Here is a 21,365-nt window from a genome sequence, read left to right as displayed (position 1 = left end):
CTAAACACAGATTTTAATCATGGGCACAGTGTTCAACTCTGTAAACACCCAGTTCTGATATGAAAACATTAAATTCACAATTTAGGTGATTTCAAAGGCTCAAATTACCCCTCCCCCTTCTCTTTATCCTTGCACTTTCGGAAGGTGTCGTTAATTCCCATTCAAAACTACTGTTTGGTTTATGCCTTTGGCCCAATTACTTAACCAGTTGCTAGGTTTCAATTTCCTCTTCTACAAAGCAGAGAAATATTGTTGCCAGGACAAAGAGAAGTACATTTCTGTTAATGCAAAAACCATGTATATATCACACTATTCAGCATTTGTTACTCATTCTATAGCTTACAGTTCTCTACAGTCTGTAAATAAGTGGCGAGCAGTTAACCCTTACCCTACTCTTTGGAATGCAGCCAAACTGGATCAAAAGAGAAAGATGTTTCCATAATCAGGAGGCTTAGCATCTACGGAATGTTTCCTCAACCAGCTAGAAAAATCTGCAGGACTTTTCTCCTCCTCTTCCTACCGTGGTAAGTTTTAAGAGTGGTCCTATAAGAGGAAGAGGAAGCCCCTTTAAGGCAACTTCTCAACACAATCACGCACATCCTGTGGGGTGGGGCCAGGGAAAAAGTTGGTGGCTCAGATTCCTCAGCAAGGGGATTTTTGAGACGGTCTTTCTCACCGAGTTTTTAAACATTCATGGTTGAAAACTGTGAATAAGACTGGGCATTAAATGAGGAGTAGCTTTTATCCTGCTCAAAAAAAAAAGGAGTCCCTTTCCTTACTGCTGGCAGCCTTTTTGGTGACCTCCTGCTTCATCACATCAAACTTGGCTCTCATGACGCAGGTTCAATATTTAGAGTTTACTTTCAATTTAAAAATTTGTCCGAGGGGAAAATTCTTTCTTTTCTCTTGTTGAAAAAAAAAAATACTAAAATAGAAACTCAGACATTTTCTGGGATAAAAGGAATGAAAGAAAAAAGAAAGGCAAGGAAAGGGAGGAGCAGGAAGAAACAGGAAATGCTATGGAAAAGGCAGACTAAAGTGGGTTTCTTTGGGAGTCCAGGCCTCAAGGGCAGGAAGAAGGAAATCAGTGATGGCCAAGCTGGTACAGGGACCAACTGATGGAAGGGTAATCACCAGGGCGGATGAAAGAGGCTGAAACAAGGGGCCAGAGCGGGTTTGGGGGAGGCGGGGGGGAGGAGGGGGAGCCTCCAGGGCCCGAGGGTATAAGAAGGGATGGAGGAGCCCCCCGGGAGCCCACCCCGGCCGGATGGGAATGTATGGGGTCAGGGAGAGCCAGGGCTGTGTGGTGGTTGAGGAAGGTGCCATGGCAGGGCTGGAGCGGGGAGTGGCAGGTGAGGTGGGGAGACTATGGGGCCTCAGGAAGAAGGGGGGCTGAGCTCAGCTGGGGTGCTTGCTGAAGTGCTGGGGGACCTGGAAACAGGGACGGGGTGTACAGATGTGGAGGGAGCTTCGTAGAAGATGGGGGACGGACATGGTGAGGACTGAGGAAAGCGAGACGATGAGGCCGGAGGCAGAGGCGGTGATGGAGGGCTCTGGGCGGATAATGGAGGCAGAGGAGGTGAGTGGGGGCCGACGTGGGGCTGAGGCGGGGGAGGGAGGTGATAGGGAAGCTGAGGGGGGAACAGGGGCGCTGAGAAGGGACAGGGACTCCGAGGTGGAGGATGGGGGCCCTGAGGAGGGTGATGGAAGTGACAGGGGCGCTGAGGAAAGGGGGATCATGGAAGTGACAGGTGCCGAGAAGGAAAACAGGGGGCGCCAGGGTCTGAGGAGGCGGCGGGGTGGCCGAGGCGGGCGCCGGGGGTCGCGAGGGGCAGGAGCAGGTGCGGGGCCGGGACGCGGGTCAGGGGTCACTCACCCGGCTACTGCGCGTCCTCCCGCCGCCGCCGCAGCCGCCGCCGCCGCCGCGGTCTGGTCTGGAGTTCGGACCCTGCCAGGTCTGCGACTCCGCCCGGCGCTGCGCTTTCGGTTTCCTTTCCTCACAAACACGGGGTGGAGGAAGGGGGAGGCCGGGCGGGCCGACGCGAAGACCGGGAGCTGGAGCAGGAGGAGGAGGGGCTCTGGCACTGGCCGCTTCCCCGCCCTCAGGCACGGCAGGGGCGGGCGGGCGTCGCCCCAGCTCCCCGGCGCGCCTCGGGCGGGCGCGGCTGAGGGGAGGAGACTGCGGGGGGCGGGTCAACAGTGCACGAGTCCTTTGAAAGCCTCAGCCGGCCCCGAAAGTGGGGAGAACCCAGGGGCTTCTTGATGCGTGTGAGGCGCGACATGGCGGCGAGGCGGATGCGCCCGGGCGGCCCAGTGTGTCCGCGGGAAGAGGGCGGAGCTAGAGCGGCCTGGACTACCATTAGGTGTAGTTGGAGACTACATTTCCCGCGCTGCGCCGGGGCACCGGAAGCAACGCGGTGCCAGTGCGCAGGCGCGAAAACGCCCCCTCTGGTTATATAAGGGAGGTCCTGGGACTGGCTCGTTCTTTTGCATCCTCCTCGCCTTCTCTCTAGCAGCTTTGGTCCCATGCGTCATCCTCATCCGATGTCATCCCGCCTCGGGAACTCGGGTTTATTACTGTGTGTGGTGAGTAGAGATCTACTGTTTTCCCTTCGACATCTCCGTTTCTCCCTTTCTCTTTCCATCTCCCCTGCCCTGATCCTAATAGGCGTAGGGCCGTGGGTGAGATCACTTAAGAGTTGGGAAGACCCACGCACTGACCTGAGGAGTCCTTGGCTGGTGAAAATGATGACTTATACTTTTTTCCCCATCTAATCGACCATGTTGATATGCTTGAATACTTGCCAGTTAGTTCTGATACACCGGCCTCAAAAGGCCCGGCCATGTTCTTTTTCTACTGTGGGAAGATGGCGACTGATGCCCTTTCTTTGTTGTCTCGCAGATTAGCGTGATCCAAAGGTACAGAATGGATCTTGAAGAAAAGGGCCCTTGCTGGGCCTCCAAAGGAACCCCGTGTAGACATCGAGAACCTTTGGCCTCCTGACCTCTGGGGTAAGCATTTGTCCCCTGGCCTACCGTAGGAACCACGTGCTCTCGGGAGCTGCTTCCTTTGCTAGCGGAACTGGGAAATGAATTAACCAAAGCTAATTTGTATTAAGCATGTATTAGGTATTCTCTAAAGTGCTCTGAATGCTTTATTTTATAAGACCTATGTTGCTGAAGAAACATTGAAGAGAAATAATCTCCCAAAGTGGAATAAACTCTTTAAAGTTGTGGTGGTAACAAACCTCTAGACGAGCATTTGAGATTGGCAAGTTTTGCAGCTTTATAAATTAGAGCAGCGATTTTCAACCTTTTCTATCTTGTGGCACACATAAACTGGTTCCTAAAGTTTTGCGGCACACCAAATATATATTTTTTGTCGATTTTATAGGTGTAGTTTTGATTCAGTCACACAGGACAACTATTCTTGGCTCTTGTTTTTTGTTTTAAAAAAGGGAGAGGGATAGAGAGAGAGAAACATCAATGATGAGAGGCTCATTGATCGGTTGCCTCCTGTACACACCTATCTTAAAAATTCCTTTGGCATACCGGTTGAAAATTGTTGCATTTGAGTTAAATGAGGTGACAAATCTAACAGTGAGGGATTATTTTTTAAAAGTATTGATTTTTGAGAGGGGAAAGTTGGCTGCCTCCTGCCTACCCCCTAGTGGGGATTGAGTCTGCAACCTGGGCATGTACCCTGACCAGGAATCAACCCTCCACCAATTCCCATGTGCCTAACTCTTTAGAGTCCAGGATTGACGCCCCCAAGGGCAGGACTTCTTGGGAGATGTGTTTTTCTTAACCTTGCTGTTCCAGACTATCCCAGGTTTTTTAGTGATAACGCCTTACATTAAAATGTAACATCCTGACATGACACTTGGTCAAAACCCTGTGCACAAAAGCCGACTCTTTGCAGCGCACAGGCCTGTATCAAGTATAAGTTCAGAAGGCAGGTTTGTTTGTCTTAGCTGCCGGTTTATTTCCAACAAATAGGAAATGTGTTCAAATATTGCATGAATTTTTTTAGAGTCCCAGAGCTTTCTGCTGGCATATATGATGAGTGAACTTCTTTCCCCGGCAGATCGACCGTGGTGATACAGCTTCTCTAAGCCAGTTTATCTGATATGCCAGTTTGAGCAGCTCTTCAATCCCCCACTTCCTTGGACATTTAATTGATTGGTGGCCCTTATGTTTCATGTTTACCCCCAGGTTTACTGTTGGCAGAAAGCAGACTGAGTGGAGCAAGATAAATCCAGGAGTGGGGAAATGAAGTGGTGCACATTTCTCCTGAGTGCCCCATGCGCACATGGCTGGATAGACATAGGATCCGGATAATGGAGGAGGTAGTAACTGCTTTCCTTTTGAATGTGAGGCTAGCTATCCCCTTTGCTCTTTTCGGGGGCTCAACTGTGGCCATTGCAGCTGATGACATAACTTTTTTCCCCATCAGATCGACCCTGTTGATCTAACTAAACTATTTGCCAGTTTTTGTCTGATGCATTGGCCCGAGAACAACTAGCCCAGTTTTCCAGACCACTCTTCTATATGTGGGTTTTTGTTTTGGAGTGGGGATTGGGCTCTATAGGGTGTTTTTTGTTTTTCCCTTAGCACATCCAGGTCATTTATCTTTGCTTCATCTTTTTAACTTCATGCAGGTCAGGAACCCTGTGTGCCATTGGTCAGAAAGTAGATTGATTATTGTCTGATCTTCCCCTTGGCTTGGTTCAGTCTGTCCAGTAGCAGGTAAGGTTTCTGCAAATGATTGGTGTCAACCCCCTAATAAAGTGACTATTAAATGTGCCCAGTGTACAGGAGTGTTGAGTTTGCTCACTTGGGACTAACCTGGGGACCCAGTTGAGTGGAAAATAGTCTTCATCAGAATACTATTGACCTATTGGTACTACTAGGTCTTTTAAGACAAAAATGTCTGCCTCCAGTCCCCATTTTCAAACAGAACACCCCCTTTCTCTATCCTTAGTCAATGATCACTCATTAAATGTTTGCTGTCTGCAGTTTTTGCCATTTGAAAGTTTCTTTCCTGACCTTTAATCCCCTAGACTATTCTCCCATTACCTGAGAATATTAAGTAATGCATTGCATTGGTGCTGTGTCCCTCTATCAACAAAAACCTTTTAGTATGTTGGATTTGTCTCGACTATTACCTGTAACAAAGGATTTAGACTGAGGTTGAACATTTTGACATAATGTAGACTTCATTGAGGTGCAGAAGAGACAGGTCATCTCAAGAGGGAATCTTGTTCGGTATTTGAACATGTTTCATCTAATTCCTAGAGTTTAATTAAACCAGGTACTCCTACATCCCAAACAGAGTAGCACTTCAGAATTAACTAATTGTAATCTCTTTTCTTTCCAGTTTCTGGCCCGTGGAGTTGAAATACAAGGCCTCTTGGGAAAGACTGATCCTGCATTTTCCTGATAAAGCATAATAAATTTTGTAGGCTTCCTATCTGGAAAAGGAAAATAAAAAGTTCTTAAAATAAAAATGCTTTTGGATTTAGTCATTGGGGAATAAGAAACACTGAACAAGGATAATGACCAAACCTCTAGTTATCAAACACAGTGGTAGGCATTTAAGTTTTTAGTATTTATAGAAAAATCCATCTATAAAATGGGTATGAGATCGGAGAATGCTTAGTGTAGCACTTGGCATGGGGTAGGTGTTTAATTAGTAATAGCTGTCCTTGACCTATATATAGGAATGAACTGGTTACATGGAACAACTTCATGCATCCCAAAGATAATACCTTGAGGGAAGAGCCAAGTCTCAAATATTTGATTACTCTTCCCGTGACATTCTGGAAAAAGACAAAAGTTGATGGGGAACAGGATCAGATTGCCAGAAGTTCTGGTAGGGGAGAGATTGGGAGGTGGTGCCCACCCTAAAGGGATATTTTGGTGAGTAAAAGAACCCTGCTTGGAACATAGCTTCTCAAATGCTATGTTTTAGGTTTACAATTTGTTTTCTTTAGGCTGTGGAGGGATGTTTCCACCCTCAGATTAGGAAGGGGGAAGATTAGGGCCATTGCAGATGGGTGAGTTTTTTAGATCCTGCCATCAGAGCTGGGGTCTTCTGCAGCAGGGGACCCTGAGAAAGGGCCAATTGCCCAGGCCTGAATCATGGGGTGCTGACCATCCTGTAACAAATCAAAAACATTTACCTCCATCCTTTCAATCTTAACACCAGTAATCAATTTTCACTTTCCCACATTCTCTTAGGACTATAGTGAGGCAGCTACTACCAGCATGGTCGGGGCTTCCCATTTTGAAAGGAAGCCAGAAATCCTTAAAATATTGGCAATTGATTCCAAGTTTATAAACTGAAGACTGAGCAACTCATGTATGGGCCTTATATGGCCCCTAGTCCAGTGTGAGACCTACAGTTTGAGCTGTATTTGTCACTTCTGGGTCACATAAAACACGATGTCCAGTTGATGTGGCTTTCTCATTGTTTCTCCCCTCTCTCTTCCACTCTAAAATCAATGGAAAAAATATCCAAAACATAAAGCAGAAAATAAGGTTGGTGAGGATGTGGGAAAATTGGGGCCCTTGTGCACTCTTGGTAGAATGTAAAATGGCTTAGCTGCTATGAGAAATGGTATGGCAGTTCCTCAAAAATTAAAGAGAGTGCTCAGCCAGTGTGGCTCAGTGGTTGAATGTCGACGCAGGAACCAAGAGGTCATGGTTAGATTCCCAGTCAGGGCACATGCCTGGGTTGGGGGCCCAAACCCTAGTATGAGACGTGCAGGAGGCAGCCAATTAATGTTTCTCTCTATTCCTCTCCCTTATTCTCTCTCTCAAAATTTTTAAAAAAATAAAAAATGGAACTCCCATGTAATCCAGCAATTTCACTTCTTGGTATTTACCCAAAAGAATTGAAAGGGTCTCAAAGAGGTAGCTATACACCCATATTCATAACAGTGTTATTCACAATAGCGAAAAGGTGGAAGCAATCTAAATGTCCATCAACATGAATAGATTAAACAAAAGGTGGTCTATACATACAACAGAATATTATTCAACCTTAAAAAGGGAGGAAAGTCTGACACGTGCTAAAAGGTGGATAGCCTTGAAGATATCCTTAAAATAAGCCAGTCCCCAAAAGACAAAAAAAAAGTATGATTCCATTTATATGAGGTATCTAGAGTAGCCAAACTCAGAAACAGAAAGTAAAAAAAAAAAAAGGAAGGAAAGAAGAAACAGGAAGTAGAAGGTGGTTGTGCACCGCACCCCCAGCTCCTGGGAGAGTTGTTTAATGGGTATAGAGTTTCAGTTTTACAAGATGAGAAAATTCTGGAGATTGGTTGCATAACTTAAAGCTACTGAACTATAAACTTAAAATGATTAAGATAGTACATTTTATATTGTGTGTATTTTTATCACAATTTAAAAAAATGTTCAAGGGCAACAATAAACTCTGGTAATATGGAATGAACAATACCCACCACAGTGTTAACATAAAAAGTAACTTTCTATGACACACAGACATGAAAGAATTTCACTCAAGTAACTCGTCTTAGAGCTGGTCCCCTCTTAGGAGGCTACTAACATATGACTCTTCAGGAAGAAAAGTATTTGCCTAGCCTGTTTATGGCTTAACGTATATTTGGTAACTTTTAGACATCACCTGCCAGAGATATAAGAGCTGTTGGAAATTATTTTGCCCCTCTACCCTAGCCTCATTTTATATATTCAGGAAACTGAGTCCCAGAGAGAGAGCTTGACTTGTCCAAGAACACATAGTAGATTCCTCCTGATATCTGGTTCAGGGTCCTTTCTCATTGAGGAATAATGAAGGACTCTCCAGCAGTGCCAGAGAGGACTTATCATTAGACTATATTCTTTTTGGCCCTGGCTGGGTAGCTCAGTTGGTTAGAATGTAATCCTGATAAGCCAAGGTTGTGGGTTCAATCCCCAGGCAGGGCATGTACAAGAGTCAACTAATGAATGCATGAATGAGTGGAACAGCAATTGACATTTCTCTCTCTCTCTCTCTCCTTTCTCTAAAATCAATAAAAAGAATTAAAAGAAAAGAATATATAATTTTCAAAAAAGCTTCCATTTTAAGATAAAATGGCTTTCAGGAAAAAATTTGAAAGATATAAATAAAACTTTTTTATATAATTAAAAAATTATTCTTGCAGCCTATCAACATGCACATAAAAACTTCAATGTTTCAGAACATAAAAATAATATATGGCTGTTGTGAAAAATATGTAAAATTTAGAAAAGAAAACAGAACTAATATTAAAATAACAGAGTTTCCAGCTAGGAAAAGTCACAGGAAATGCTGTGGGACCCAGAGTGTTGCTGAGAAGGGAAAGGATATTTGAGTCAGTCCCCCACCTCCCACCCCCGCCCCAATTACTAATCTCATTTGGATTGGCATCCCATCCTGGGAACAATCACTTCCCAACTGTGTGACCTTAGAAAATCATGTAATTTTTCCTTGCCTCAGTTTTCTTACCTGTAAAATGGAACTCATAAAAAATGTCTCACTGGATGGCTGCAAAAATGCAGTATGAAAAATATCTGGCATGAAAGCTCAATAAAGATGCTCAGAAAAAAACTGCCCTATGGACAAACAATGGCCACCAAAGATATTAGCAAAATAGGGGAATGAGTGGAGTTGGCAATTTAATGTCAAGCTTATTTAATTTAACCATGGGGTGCTGCCACTAGGGCTTTTTATTTTTTAATCTAGAAAAGGTGAAAAATTTGAGTTCTCTTCCTCTTTTAGATCCATTTAAAATAATTGTGTGTTTTTTTCCTGCTGCCTCCCTTCCCCCTTTTAAATCTTCTTCCATATGCTGAGTCCCTAATTAAGCAAATGCAAACCTAGGTTGAGAAGTTCTCCCAAGTGAAAATCTTCTAATTTGCTGATTATTACTGGAAAAGCTGGCCAGTGATGGACCTCAGCTGAGGTCAGAGAAAAGGCCTCAGCCTAATATGATTTGTCCAACCAATATACTATCTGATGCCAAATCCCAAGCTCTTAAAAACTCTTTTGATGCAGAAGAGTTTGGGTGAGATGTGCCTAACCCAAAAAAGATGCTAAAGAAACCATCCCGACAGGAGCACTGGATTATTTAAATGATTTTTTATCCTAAATCTCTAAATAGTAGCGCCTGGTAGTTTAGTAGGAGTGTAAAGTCAGGCAATGAATGTAAATCACTAAAAAGATGGCTAGAATGTGGCAAATGCTCACAAAATAATCTCTATCATTTTTATTTCTAAGCTTTAGTTTTCTTATGGGTAGAAAGGTAACTTAGGATCTCTAACTCATAGTGTTGAGAAGATAAAAGAAACTAGTTTGTAATTCTCAAGTCCTGTGCAAATATTAGTCAGTGTTCCAGGCTCTGGCATTTACTAGCTGGGTGACTTGGATAAGTTACGTAACTTCTAGTGTCTATTTTCTTATAGAAAAGTGGGATAATGCTAATTGTACCTAATTCATAGGGTTGTTGTAAGGACTGTATGCAACAATATATGTAAACCTCTGGCACTTAAACACGTAATAGCAGTAGTTGCTTTTATTATAAAGCTAGAGGCTCGGAGCATGAAATTTGTGCACTGGAGGGCGGGGGGGGGGGGGGGGGGAGGCGGTCCCTCAGCCCAGCCTGTGCCCTCTTGCAGTCTGGGAGCCCTTGATGTCCAACTGATGCAGTCGGACATCCTTAGCACTGCTGCAGAGGCGGGAGAGGCTTCCGCCACTGTACTGCACTTGCTAGCCATGAGCCAAGCTTCTGGCTGAGCGGCACTCCCCCTGTGGGAGTGCACTGACCACCAGAGGGCAGCTCCTGCGGTTGAGCGTCAGCCCCCTGGTGGTCAGTGTGCATCATAGCGACCAGTCATTTCACTGTTTGGTCCGATTTGCATATTAGCCTTTTATGCCTGCAGGATCGGGCCAAAACTGGCTCTCTGACATCCCCTGAGGGGTCCTGGATTGCGAGAGGGCACAGGCCAGGCCGAGGGACCCCACCGGTGCACAATCAGGGCTAGGGAGGGATGCGGGAGGTTGACCAGCTGGGGAGGGATCGCGGGAGGGCTCCAGGGCATGTCTGGCCCATCTCGCTCAGTCCTGATCAGCCAGACCCCAGCAGCAAGCTAACCTACCAGTCGGAGCGTCTGCCCACTGGTGGTCAGTGCACATCATAGTGAGCGGTTGAGTGGTCTTAGCATATCATTAGCATATTACACTTTGATTGGTTGAACGGATGACCTGACACTTAGCATATTAGGCTTTTATTATATAGGATGGATTTTGGAGTTCTTAGCTCTGGGTGCAAATATGGCATGCTAGGCAGCTTCTACATTAATTTTCAATGATCCTTGCCTCTTGGTAGTCACATTCTTTTCTAATTCCTCCTCTCTTTTTTTTTTTTTTAAATGTATTTTTATTGATTTTAGAGAGGGAGAGAGAGCAACATCAATGAGAGAGAATCACTGATCGGCTGCCTCCTGCACCCCCCACACTAGGGATTGAGCCCACAACCTGGGCATGTGCCCTGACCGGGAATTGAACTGTGATCTCCTGGTTCATAGGTCGATGCTCAACCTCTGAGCCACGGTGGCTGGATCCCTCCTTTTATTTATTTATTTTTTAAGTGTATTTATTGATTTGAGAGAGAGAGAGAGAGAGAGAGAGTTTTTTTTCCACTTATTTATGCAGTCATTGATTGCTTCTTGTATGTGCCCTAACGGGAAATTGAACTCGTAACCTTGGTGTATCGGGACGATGCTCTAATTAATTGAGCTACCTGGCTAGGACTAATCCCCTCCTCTTGAGTGTGACTTGATTCTAATGAATAGAATATGGCAAAAGTGACGGAATGTCACTTCTAAGATTAGGTTACAAAAAGGCAGTGCCTTCCAACTAGGAGGAATTTTCCTTGTCTATAACTCACAGGGGCTCCAATTCCCAGACTCTTTCTCTGATGGGAGGGAAATTGAGCTGGAAAGTTAACCATTCAGAGAGGGCCAGGAACCAGGATCCACCCTGACCTTCATCATTTACCAGTGGAGCGAGCTGGACATTTGACAGGAAATGGTGAAAAATAAGATTTTCCTGTGTGTCCAAGGGTGCCATGCTGGGGTTTGATGGTGTCCAAAAGCAGCTAAGAGAACTCCAGTTTTATCAGGCACCTGTCTTTTTTCTATGACTGTGGCTAGCCACCCAAGAAATCACACAGATACTGATTGCCTACTGAGTTAGTTCTGTCCTTAAAAAACATTATTTAAGCCTGGCCAGCATGGCTCAGTGGTTGAATATCGACCTTTGAACCAGGAGGTCACGGGGTTGATTCCCGGTCAGGGCACATGCCCAGGTTATGGGCTTGATCTCAAGTGTGGGGCATGCAGGAGGCAGCCAATCAATGATTCTCTCTCATCATTGATGTTTCTATCTCTCCCTCTCCCTTCCTCTCTGAAATCAATAAAAATATAAAAAAAAAAACACATTATTTAAAACACAAAGGCACACAAAGGGCAAGAGGAAGGTAGCTTGAAGAAGTGGCTAAATCACTATATTGGTCACCAGGGGATCTGGGTTCAAGGCCCAGCTTAGGCACTGACTCAGCCATCCTCATTTATAAAAATATATCAGTTTTCTATAAAGTGGCAAAGTACTTTCTAATTATGTGGCCTTAGGCAAGTGACTCTACCTCTGAGTCTAGTCTTACCTCTGAAAAAGGTCATGAATGGTACTTATTTGTGGTAGACAATGCTGGTTCCTACCGAACCCATATCCTTGCTGGCAGAGCTGGCCTCTCATGATAGAGGCCAATAAAATGAGACACTCATCTTCCCAGCGTCCTTTGCATTAAGGCATGTGACTCACTTCTGACCAATGATAGACAAGGGAAACCTGACGTGGAGGCTTCTGGAAGAGGTGCTTGTGCTATCTTTTCAAATGATTATCAATAACAACATGATTTCATGCAGCTATTAGATGTGGGAGGAGGCTCACAGAAAGGCTCAGAACACCCAAGGCATATGTGCTGCTGTCCAGGTTAGAACAGTGTTTCTCAGGCCTTACTGTGGGGTTCTTGTTAAAATACAATCTTATTTCAGTAGGTCTGCGGTGGGGCCCAAGATTCTGCATTTTTAAAAAAAATTTTTTTAAATATATTTTATTGATTTTTTTTACAGAGAGGAAGGGAGAGGGATAGAGAGTTAGAAACATCAATCAGCCGCCTCCTGCACACCCCGCACTGGGGATGTGCCCGCAACCAAGGTACATGCCCTTGACCGGAATCGAACCCGGGACCCTTCAGTCCACAGGCCAATGCTCTATCCACTGAGCAAAACCGGTTTCAGCAGATTCTGCATTTTTAGTTGATAAAGTTAATTCGTATATCAGGACCCACAAAACGAAGGCCACCCTTGTCACAAATCTAAAACTAAATCAACCTACACCTACAGGAAACACCTCCATGTCAAGGAGACCTACCATACAGCAGTCACAGTGCTCCAACTCCGCTTTAGCCAGCTTACCTTACCCAGAAAATAGGACCTTCGAGCCGATCATGTCCTGTTTCATGTGGCCTCTTCTAGGCTCTATAAAACTCGCTCTTGTTACGGGCAGTTGGACAGATGAGCAGAGCAAGGACGATGGGCCAGGTATAGAAACGCACCAGGGCAGAGAGCCTAGCAAGGGGCAAAACTGGGAAAACAAGAACCTCACCCCCAGGGTAACCTGTCCTCCCCTAGCATATTACTGGTCATGGGGTTTGCACCCCTGATCTCTCATATCCCATTGGTCATATGGTTTTTTAAAATTATTTTTTAAAAACAATTTTTTAAAAAAATCTATTTTTATTGATTTCAGAGAGGAAGGGAGAGGGAGAGAGAGATAGAAATATCAATGATGAGAGGGAATCATTGATGGGCTGCCTACTGCATGTCCCCCACTGGACACACGCTCTTGACTGGAATTGAACCCAGGACCCTTCAGTCCGCAGGCCAATGCTCTATCCACAGAGCCAAACTGGCTAGGGCTGGTGATATGGTTTAGATCCCCTGACTTTTTCCTCCCTAAAGATAATATCTAGGCCTCAGTTGTATTTCAGCTTCAAGCCCAGAAAAGCAGTAAAACCAGACAAGTGATGCCCTGGCTGCCTCAGGACCAGCTACATTGACTTATGGCACCGACCAATCAGTGGAGACCACGACTCTGAAAGAGCACACCGGTGAAGCTGATGAGTATTCTATTAAGACGCTCCCCTGCCTGGCCGGGGTAGCTCAGTGGTTGATGTCTCTCTCTCTCTCTCTCTCCCTCTCTCTCTCTCTCTCTCTGAAATCAATAAAAATACATTTTTTTAATAAAGACTCTCCCCTGATATCTCCCCTAAGATTTCCACAAGCAAGTGAGAGATAAATACCTCAGGATGAAGGACCCAGCGCGCGCTCTCCCTCTCCCCCAGGGGAGCACACCAGCGCCATTCCCCCCTCCTTCTTCCTTAAGGGATCCCATGAGACTTGCAAGCAGAGGAGCAATGGGCAGTGGCAGCTGGTCCCAGGTTAACTACCTGAACCTGTCCCCAAGGTCCCCTTTTCTCTGACTTCGCGGTGAGCTAAAGCCGCCCGGCCTAGGCACTCCTGTAACTTCTTCTATGCACCTTCCTACACCTTCCTACCCCTATGGGTTGTTTCCCCTTGCTAGTGCTGCTGATTCTCGGACCACACTTTGTAGCAGGGCACTACAAACTTTTGAACGCAAATAAGAGAGAAGCCAATTATATATTTTGGGGTTTGTGCTTGGGGGAGTGGAGGATGCGGTGGTGGGGTGGGGCGGGCAATTAAACAGTTCAACAACGAATGCAAGGACTCAGGTTCTCTCCCGCTTTCCTCTCCCCCATCCTGGGTGTTTAGTCCTCAGGCTTGTTGAGTCAAGGTCAGCAGGCAGCTCCAGGGGCCACACTCAGACTCCACTGAACTTTCTTTTTTTGGAAGGGAGAGAGAGAGTTAGAAACATCCATGAGAGAGAAACATCGATCACCTGCCTCCTGCACACCTCTTACTGGGGATGTGCCCGCATCCCAGGTACATGCCCCTGACCAGAATCGAACCTGGGACCCTTTAGTCCGCAGGCCGATGCTCTATCCACTGAGCCAAACCGGTCAGGGCAGACACCACTGAACTTTCAGCGGAAGAGGAGAGCCTCCCTCCCATGCATCTCTCACTGAGAAGATCTTCAGGAGCTCCCCTTCCGCCTTTCCCCACCCGGGGTGCTGATATGCACAATCCAGGGGTACCATTTTAACGGACTTGACCAAATGCTGCCTCAGAGGCTTCCGGTGGTCTTCTCACTCTCTTTGGCCAAAAGTGCATCACGTGCTCAAGCCTAAACCAATCACTGCTCAAGAGGAGAATTACTGTGATTGGCTTAGACCTGTAGTTCTCAAGAGTGAAGAAGGCAGACAAGCAGCACCGGCAACACCTGGGAAACTTGTTGGTAATGCAAATTTTTGGGCTCCACCCCAGACCTACTGAATTAGAAAGCCTAGGGGTGAGGCTCAGCTATTTTCACGAGGCCTCCTGGTGGGTGCTGCTGATACATACCGAAGTCAGCCCTTTAGAGTCATCTGGACAACTCTTAAAATTACCATAGATAGAAATTGGCATAGTGTTTACCTGGAGGTGGGCTGCAGTGTAGACCTTGAAGCAGGGTGACCTTGGTTTTAGTACTGAAGGTCCCATGTCCTGGAAAAACCCCTTATTCCTGGGCACCCTCCCTTGAAGGGTCAAGAGTGAACTTTCTGGGGTACTATCAATGGTCTCTTGTTATTATCTGGGTGCTGGTTAGATGAGTGTAAAAAATACCAAGCTATCCATCTAAAGTTAGTGCGCTTTACTAAATATATGTTATACTGTAAAAAAAAAAAAAAAAAAAAAAGATATATATATATATATATATATATATATATATATATATATAAATATATACATATTCCAGATCAATTGAATCAAAATATCAGCGGAGGATCCCAGGCATTGGCATCAGAAATAACTCTCCAGGATCTTCTAGCGTCCAGCCAGGATTGAGAATGAATGTATTCAAGTCACCAGAGCTCTTGTTGAAAGGAAGATTCTGGTTCAAGAAGCTGGGTGGGGTCTGAGATTCAGCATTTCCAACAAGCGCCCCGGGGCTGCTGCTGCTGAACCATGCTCTGCATGGTAGTGAGGGTTAAGCCCTAACAAGATTTGCCTTGCAGCATTACTAGTAATAGCCACGTTATGTAAACAACCTAGATGTCCACCAATAGATGAACGGATAAAGAAGATGTGGTATACATATACAATGGAATATTAGTCAACAATAAAAAGAACAAAATCTTGCCATTTGCAATAATATGGATGGACCTAGAGGGCATTATGCTGAGTGAAATAAGTCAGACAGAGAAAGACAAATACTGTATGATCTCACATGTGGAATCTAAAAAAAAACCCAAAAACAAATAAAAAAACATAACAAAACAGGAACAGATCCATAGATATAGAGAACCAGTTGATGGTTGCCAAAGGGGAAGGGCAGGGGGAATGGGAATAGTAAATAAACACATAAATATAAAAAATAATATAAAATTTAAAAAAGAAGCTGCATGCTGCCAATTAATTCTTTTTTTAAAAAAATTATTGATTTTTTACAGAGAGGAAGGGAAAGGGATAGAGAGTTAGAAACATCAATCAGCTGCCTCCTGCACACCCCCTACTGGGGATGTGCCCACAACCAAGGTACATGCCCTTGACTGGAATCGAACCTGGGACCCTTCAGTCTGCAGGCTGATGCTCTATCCACCGAGCCAAACCAGTCAGGGCTAATTCTTTTTTTAAAATATATTTTTATTGATTTCAGAGAGGAGGGGAGAGGGGGAGAGAGAGAGTGAAACATCAATGATGAGAAAGAATCATTGATCGGCTGCTTCTTGCACACCCCACACAGGGGATCAAGCCTGCAACCCAGGCATGTGCCCTTGACCAGAATCGAACCTGGGACCTTTCAGTCCACAGGCTGATGCTCTATCCACTGAGCCAAACTGGGTAGGGCTCCAAGTTAATTCTTTTTAAAAAAAAATATTTTTTTTATTGATTTTTTTTTTTTTTTTACAGAGAGGAAGGGAGAGGGATAGAGAGTTAGAAATATCCATGAGAGAGAAACATCTATTAGCTGCCTCCTGCACACTCCCCACTGGGTATGTGCCCGCAACCAAGGTACATGCCCTTGACCAGAATCGAACCTGGGACTCTTGAGTCCGCAGGCCGACGCTCTAGCCACTGAGCCAAACCAGTTAGGGCTCCAAGTTAATTCTTAACACCAAAAAGTTTAAGTTCAAGCGAAATCTCCAATTTCAGCTACTTATGCTTTCTCACATGGACGCTCCTATAGCAGATGAGCTGGCACCACCTTCCACTGAATTAGGCGTCAAAAAAATTTACCGTCTGTGCATGAGGAGGTGGAACTCTCCTGAAACATCTTGGTTGTTATCAAGGAAGAAAGAAGGTTGTGCGGAGAGGTGGATGAGCTGTAGGGTAGCCAGCTCCTGAGGCACTCAACGAACCAATGTTTAGGGTGAGGCTAGGAAAACTGAGAGCACACACATGGGCAACCACACCACACAGAAGCTCAGACAGCTCTTCCCAACCCCCTGACATGCCAAGAGGTCCATGTTTGCCTGAGTCTTGGGCCTAGCCAAGTCAAGACTGAGGACCCCAGTCTGGGCTCAGCTTGCTTGTCCTAAAGTCACCCAGGAAACGGCCCCTCTGGAGAAGCCAAGTGTGCCTTCCAGAGGTGCCCTGTCCCTTGGCCCTGTATACGCCCTGGAGGCTGATAAGGGGCTGCCAGCTGGTTTAATTACCCAGATGGGAAGTTGGCAAGGGGAGTCCAGTCTTGGGCAGAGATTAATGAGTCCATTATCTTCCTGGGCAATCATCCCCTGACTGTGGGCCCCCGTCTGGAATGTAGACATAAGGTGTAAATAAAGTCCCTGTTCTGAAGGAGCACAGTTGTCATTGTCTCCGGATGGGAATTTGCCCCAGAAATCCTTGGCTCAAATCCAGGAGGTGTCTTTGTTTGACAGAGTAACCTGGTCTGTTTGGGGGCGTGTGACAGAGCTCCTGAGGGCTGGGCAGAGGCTGGGGGGCAAAAAATGTATTGTGCTTTCTCTTAAACTAGAAAGTAATATATGCTTGTAAATAATTTAAACTAGGAAGCTGCATGTAAGGTAACAGGTGATATAGTTTCTGCCCTGCTTTCCACTCCCTGTTAACAGTTTGGTGTGTATTCTTCCAAACATGTGTCTTTTTGTTGTTGTTGTTCTTTGATTTTTTCCTTTTGATTCATTTTTTCCAACTTTATTGAGGTATAATTGAAGTACATCATACAGAACATATTTAAGGTGTATAGTTAGATTAATTTTGACATATGTATACACCCATTAAACCTTCACCACAATTATGATAGTGAATATACCCATCACCCTCAAATCCATCATCCATCCCTGAGCCCTTTTGGAATTCCCTCTCTTTCCTTCCCTCCCACCACTGACCTATTTCTGTCACTATAAATTAGTTTCCACTTTCTATAATGTATATAAATGGAATTGTACAGTATGTACACATTTTTTTGTGTGTGGGTGCTGGCTTCTTTGACTCAATATAATGATTTTGAGATCTACCAATGTATCAGGTATCAATAATTTGTTCTTTTTTTATTACTTTGTAATATCCCTTTGTATGGAGGGACCACGATTTGTTTATCCATTCACTTATTGATGAGCTTTTTAGGTTGTCTCTAGTTTCTGGTGATTGCAAAAGAAGCTTTTGGGAAATTTGTGTGTCTAAGTCTCTGTGGGACAAATGTTTTAGTTTTTCTTGGGTAAATGCCTAGGTGTGGAGTAGCTGGGTCATGTCATATCGTAGGTCTGTGTTTAACTTTTGAGAAACTGGTTTGCCACATTTTGTATCCCTCCCACCGGCGAATGAGAGTTCCTGTTGCTCCACATTCTCGCCAACACTTGTGATCAGTCTTTCTAATTTTAGGCACTCTAATGGCTGTATAGTGGTATCTCATTGTGATTTGAACTCATATTTTTCTAGTGACTAATGATATTGAGTATCCTTTTATGTGCAATTATTAGCTATCCATATAAATTCTTTTGTGAAGTTCTTGAGAGCAGGGGGTGGGAGGTGGTTTTAGAGCTGCTAACGCTGTGGTCTCTGTGAGACTTCCAAGGAGAGATATTGAGTAGCAGTTGGAGATTGGACTCAGATGTAAATTTGAGAGTTGTCAGCATATAGGTATTTAGACTGACTGAGATCACTCAGGGGGAGAAGGGACCCAGGTCTGAGTTTGGGGGCACTTCATTAATTTGAAGCCAGAAGGTGAGGAAGACTCAAAGAGACTAAGGAGTGGCTGGCTTCCAAAGATGGCCCATCAAGAATCATACCCTTGTCCCAGCCGGTTTATCTCAGTGGATAGAGTGTTGGCCTGCAGACTGAAGGGTCCCAGGTTCGATTTTGGTCAAGTGCACAAGCCTGGGTTGTGGGCTCAATTTCCAGTGGGGGGTATGCAGGAGGCAACTGATCAATGATTCTCCCTCATCATTGATGTTTCTATCTCTCTCTCCCTCTTCCTTCCTCTCTGAAATCAATAAAAAAATATATTTTTAAAAAAGAACCATACCCTTGAGTGGCTCCTCCCACCTTCATTCTGGGCTGGCCCTGTGTAACCAATAGAATGTAGCAACAGAAGTGGCGTGTCTGACTTCTGAGCTAGGTCCTAAGAAGCCCTGCAACTTTCACCTTGACTTTTGGAACACTGCTCTGGGATAAGCCAGCTGCCACTGAAGATGTTTGATGACTCTGAGACTGCCATGATGTGAGGAAGCCCAACCTAGCCATGTGGAAAGAATATATGGAGAGAAAAAGATGGCCAGCAAGTCCCTGGTCGTTCCAGCCATCTCAGTTGGGGCAGCAGATAGGTGAGCGAAGAAGCCACTTTGATGTCCAGCCCAATGAAGCCTTGAGATGACATCAGCCTCAGCTGCTTTCTGCCTGCGACTACATGAGAGAGCCCCAAGCAAGAACCACCAGCTGAGCCCAGTCAACCCATAGGACTATGAGGGATAATAATAATAAATCGTTGTTTAAACCTCTAAGTTCTGGGGTCGTTAATTAAGCAGCAATACATACAGAGACAGACCTGAACAGTGAAGGGAGACTGACCTGCATCCTTCTGCCCCCACCCAGAGTACAGTGCCCTGCAGCCCAGATCGACAGAGAGAGGGGTGCCCAACCTCAGCTGGACAGCTCTCTGCATTCTGACGGGCCTCCCTCTCCCTGCTAAGAGGAGAATAAGCTCTTTGTGCCCAAGGTTGTGGCATCTGCCAAGAGCCCCACAGCCCCCAGGGCCCTTACAAAAGGACAGCAAGGGAGGTTTTTCTGGGAACTGGGTCACCAGTTATTTGGAGGCTTCAAACCTGGACTAACAGAGAGAAACCAGATAAAGGAGGCTAGAAACTACAGGAGGCTGCTGGGCCTTGTCATGGGGATTGCTCAGGGACACGTCCTGGTCAGGAGTGGCTGTCTGCCCCTACTTGACCCTTACATCGATAGAGTCTCTCTCTCTCTCTCTCTCTCTCTCTCTCTCTCTCTCTCTCTCTCTCTTCTTTCTGTCCCTCTTCTTTATTCTTTCTTGGTAGTTAAAACATTGGTAAATCAAATATATAGATCCTCTGTCTTTCAACCCTTCCTTCTTCTTTTACTTATAAAAATACTAGAGGCCCAGTGCATGAATTCATGCACGAGTGGGTTCCCTCATCCTGGTAGCCATCAGGGCCGATTGGGGCCGATGGCAGGGGAAGGGACTGTGGGAGGTTGGCCAGCTGTGAGAGGTTGGCTATGGGAGCGCACTGACCACCAGGGGGCAGCTCCTGCATTGAGCGTCCGAACCCGGTGGTCAGTGTGCGCCATAGTGGCTGATCAACCAGTTGTTGGTTGGTCGGTGGCTTAGGCTTTTATATATATAGATTATTGGCTTTGCATTTATAATAGTGATATCTCTTCTTTCTTTTTAAAAATAGACTTCATTTTTTAGATCAATTTTAGATTCACAGTAAAATTGAGGAGAAAGTACTGAGTTCCCATATATCCCCTGTCCTCCACCAGAATGGAATATTTCTTACAATCGATGAACCTACATGAACACATTCTGACTCAAAGTCCATAGTTTTCATTAAAGTTCACTCTAGTGTTGTACATTCAATGGGTTTGGACAATGTATAATGACATATATGCACCATTATATTATCACACAGCGTAGTTTCTCTGCCCTAAAAATCTGTGCTCCACCTATTCATCCCTTCTTCCCTCTTAATCCCTGGAAACCATTGATCTTTTTACTGTCTCCATGATTCTGCCTTTCCCAGAATGCTTTATAGCTGGAATTGCACAGTGTGTAGCCTTTGCAGATTAGATTCTTTCACTTCATAACATGCATTTAAGATTCTTCCATGTGTTTTCATGGCTTGATAGCTCATTCCTTTTTAGTGCTGAATTAATTCCATTGTCTGGATGCACTACATTTTATCCATTCACTTAGGTGCATCTTGGTTGCTTTCAAGTTTGGGCAATTATGAACAAAGCTGCTATAAACATCATGCACAGGGTTTTATGTAGACACTAGAGGCCCGAGGCACGAAAATTTGTGCAAGAGTAGGCCTTCCTTCCCCCAGCCTCTGGCACCTGCTACCCTCTGGCACCTGGGATGCACACTTCCCTCCTCCGGCCACCAGCAGGCACCTGGGACCCGGGCTGGCTTCCCTTTGGCCCTGGCTTTGTCAGGAAGGACATCTGGAATGACATTTGGAAGACGTCCGGTCTAATTGGCATATTACCCTTTTATTATTATAGATAACTTTTCAACTCATGTGGATAAATACCAAGAAGCACTATTACTGGATTGTGATGTGAGAGTGTATTTAGTTTTGTAGGAAACTGCCAAACTGTCTTCCAAAGCGGCTGCACCACTTTGCATTCCCACCAACAATGTATGAGCTCCTGTTGCTCCACCTCCTCGCCAGCATTGGTTGTCAGTGTTCTAGATTTGGGCAGTTCTAATACACGTGTAGTGGTATCTCATTATTTTACTTTGCATTTCCCTGATGACGTATAACGTGGAGCATCTCTTTTTATGCTTATTTGCCAGTTGTGTATCTTCTTTGGTGAGGTGTCTGTTGAGGCCTCTGGCCCATTGTTTAATTGGAGTGCTTGTTTTCCTGTTGATTTTTAAGAGTTCTTTGTATAATTTGGATAACAGTCCATTATCATGTGTGTCTTTTGCT

The 21,365-nt window shown here is 45.1% G+C and overlaps 1 protein-coding gene, 1 long non-coding RNA gene and 3 other non-coding genes across 5 annotated transcripts in view; 4 read left to right on the top strand and 1 right to left on the bottom strand.

Annotated features, from left to right (window-relative positions):
- The window catches only part of ZNFX1 (zinc finger NFX1-type containing 1), a 31,882-nt gene extending 29,978 nt beyond the window's left edge, over positions 1-1,904 (bottom strand). The window contains exons 1-2 of the mRNA XM_054724551.1: positions 1,877-1,904; positions 389-543 (exon numbers count right to left, since the gene is read on the bottom strand). The gene's annotated coding sequence lies outside the window, so the exon portion shown is untranslated. The remainder of the gene's footprint in view (positions 1-388; positions 544-1,876) is intronic.
- Positions 1,905-2,467: 563 nt separating this feature from the next.
- LOC114231422 (uncharacterized) lies at positions 2,468-5,510 on the top strand. The gene is made up of 5 exons (XR_003617380.2): positions 2,468-2,586; positions 2,903-3,012; positions 4,216-4,349; positions 4,662-4,749; positions 5,381-5,510. It is a non-coding gene; the product is annotated as an uncharacterized LOC114231422 (long non-coding RNA).
- Positions 2,736-2,827, top strand: LOC114231470 (small nucleolar SNORD12/SNORD106). The gene has a single exon (XR_003617425.2). It is a non-coding gene; the product is annotated as a small nucleolar SNORD12/SNORD106 (small nucleolar RNA).
- LOC114231471 (small nucleolar SNORD12/SNORD106) lies at positions 4,050-4,138 on the top strand. Its single transcript, XR_003617426.1, has one exon. It is a non-coding gene; the product is annotated as a small nucleolar SNORD12/SNORD106 (small nucleolar RNA).
- On the top strand, positions 4,419-4,511 carry LOC114231469 (small nucleolar SNORD12/SNORD106). Its single transcript, XR_003617424.1, has one exon. It is a non-coding gene; the product is annotated as a small nucleolar SNORD12/SNORD106 (small nucleolar RNA).
- Positions 5,511-21,365: the final 15,855 nt, after the last annotated feature.

The sequence above is a fragment of the Eptesicus fuscus genome, chromosome 12 (assembly GCF_027574615.1).
Source record: "Eptesicus fuscus isolate TK198812 chromosome 12, DD_ASM_mEF_20220401, whole genome shotgun sequence".
Classification (NCBI taxonomy): Eukaryota; Metazoa; Chordata; class Mammalia; order Chiroptera; family Vespertilionidae; genus Eptesicus; species Eptesicus fuscus.
Note: the sequence above shows the minus strand (reverse complement) of the source record. Positions and strands in the feature narration are given on the sequence as shown.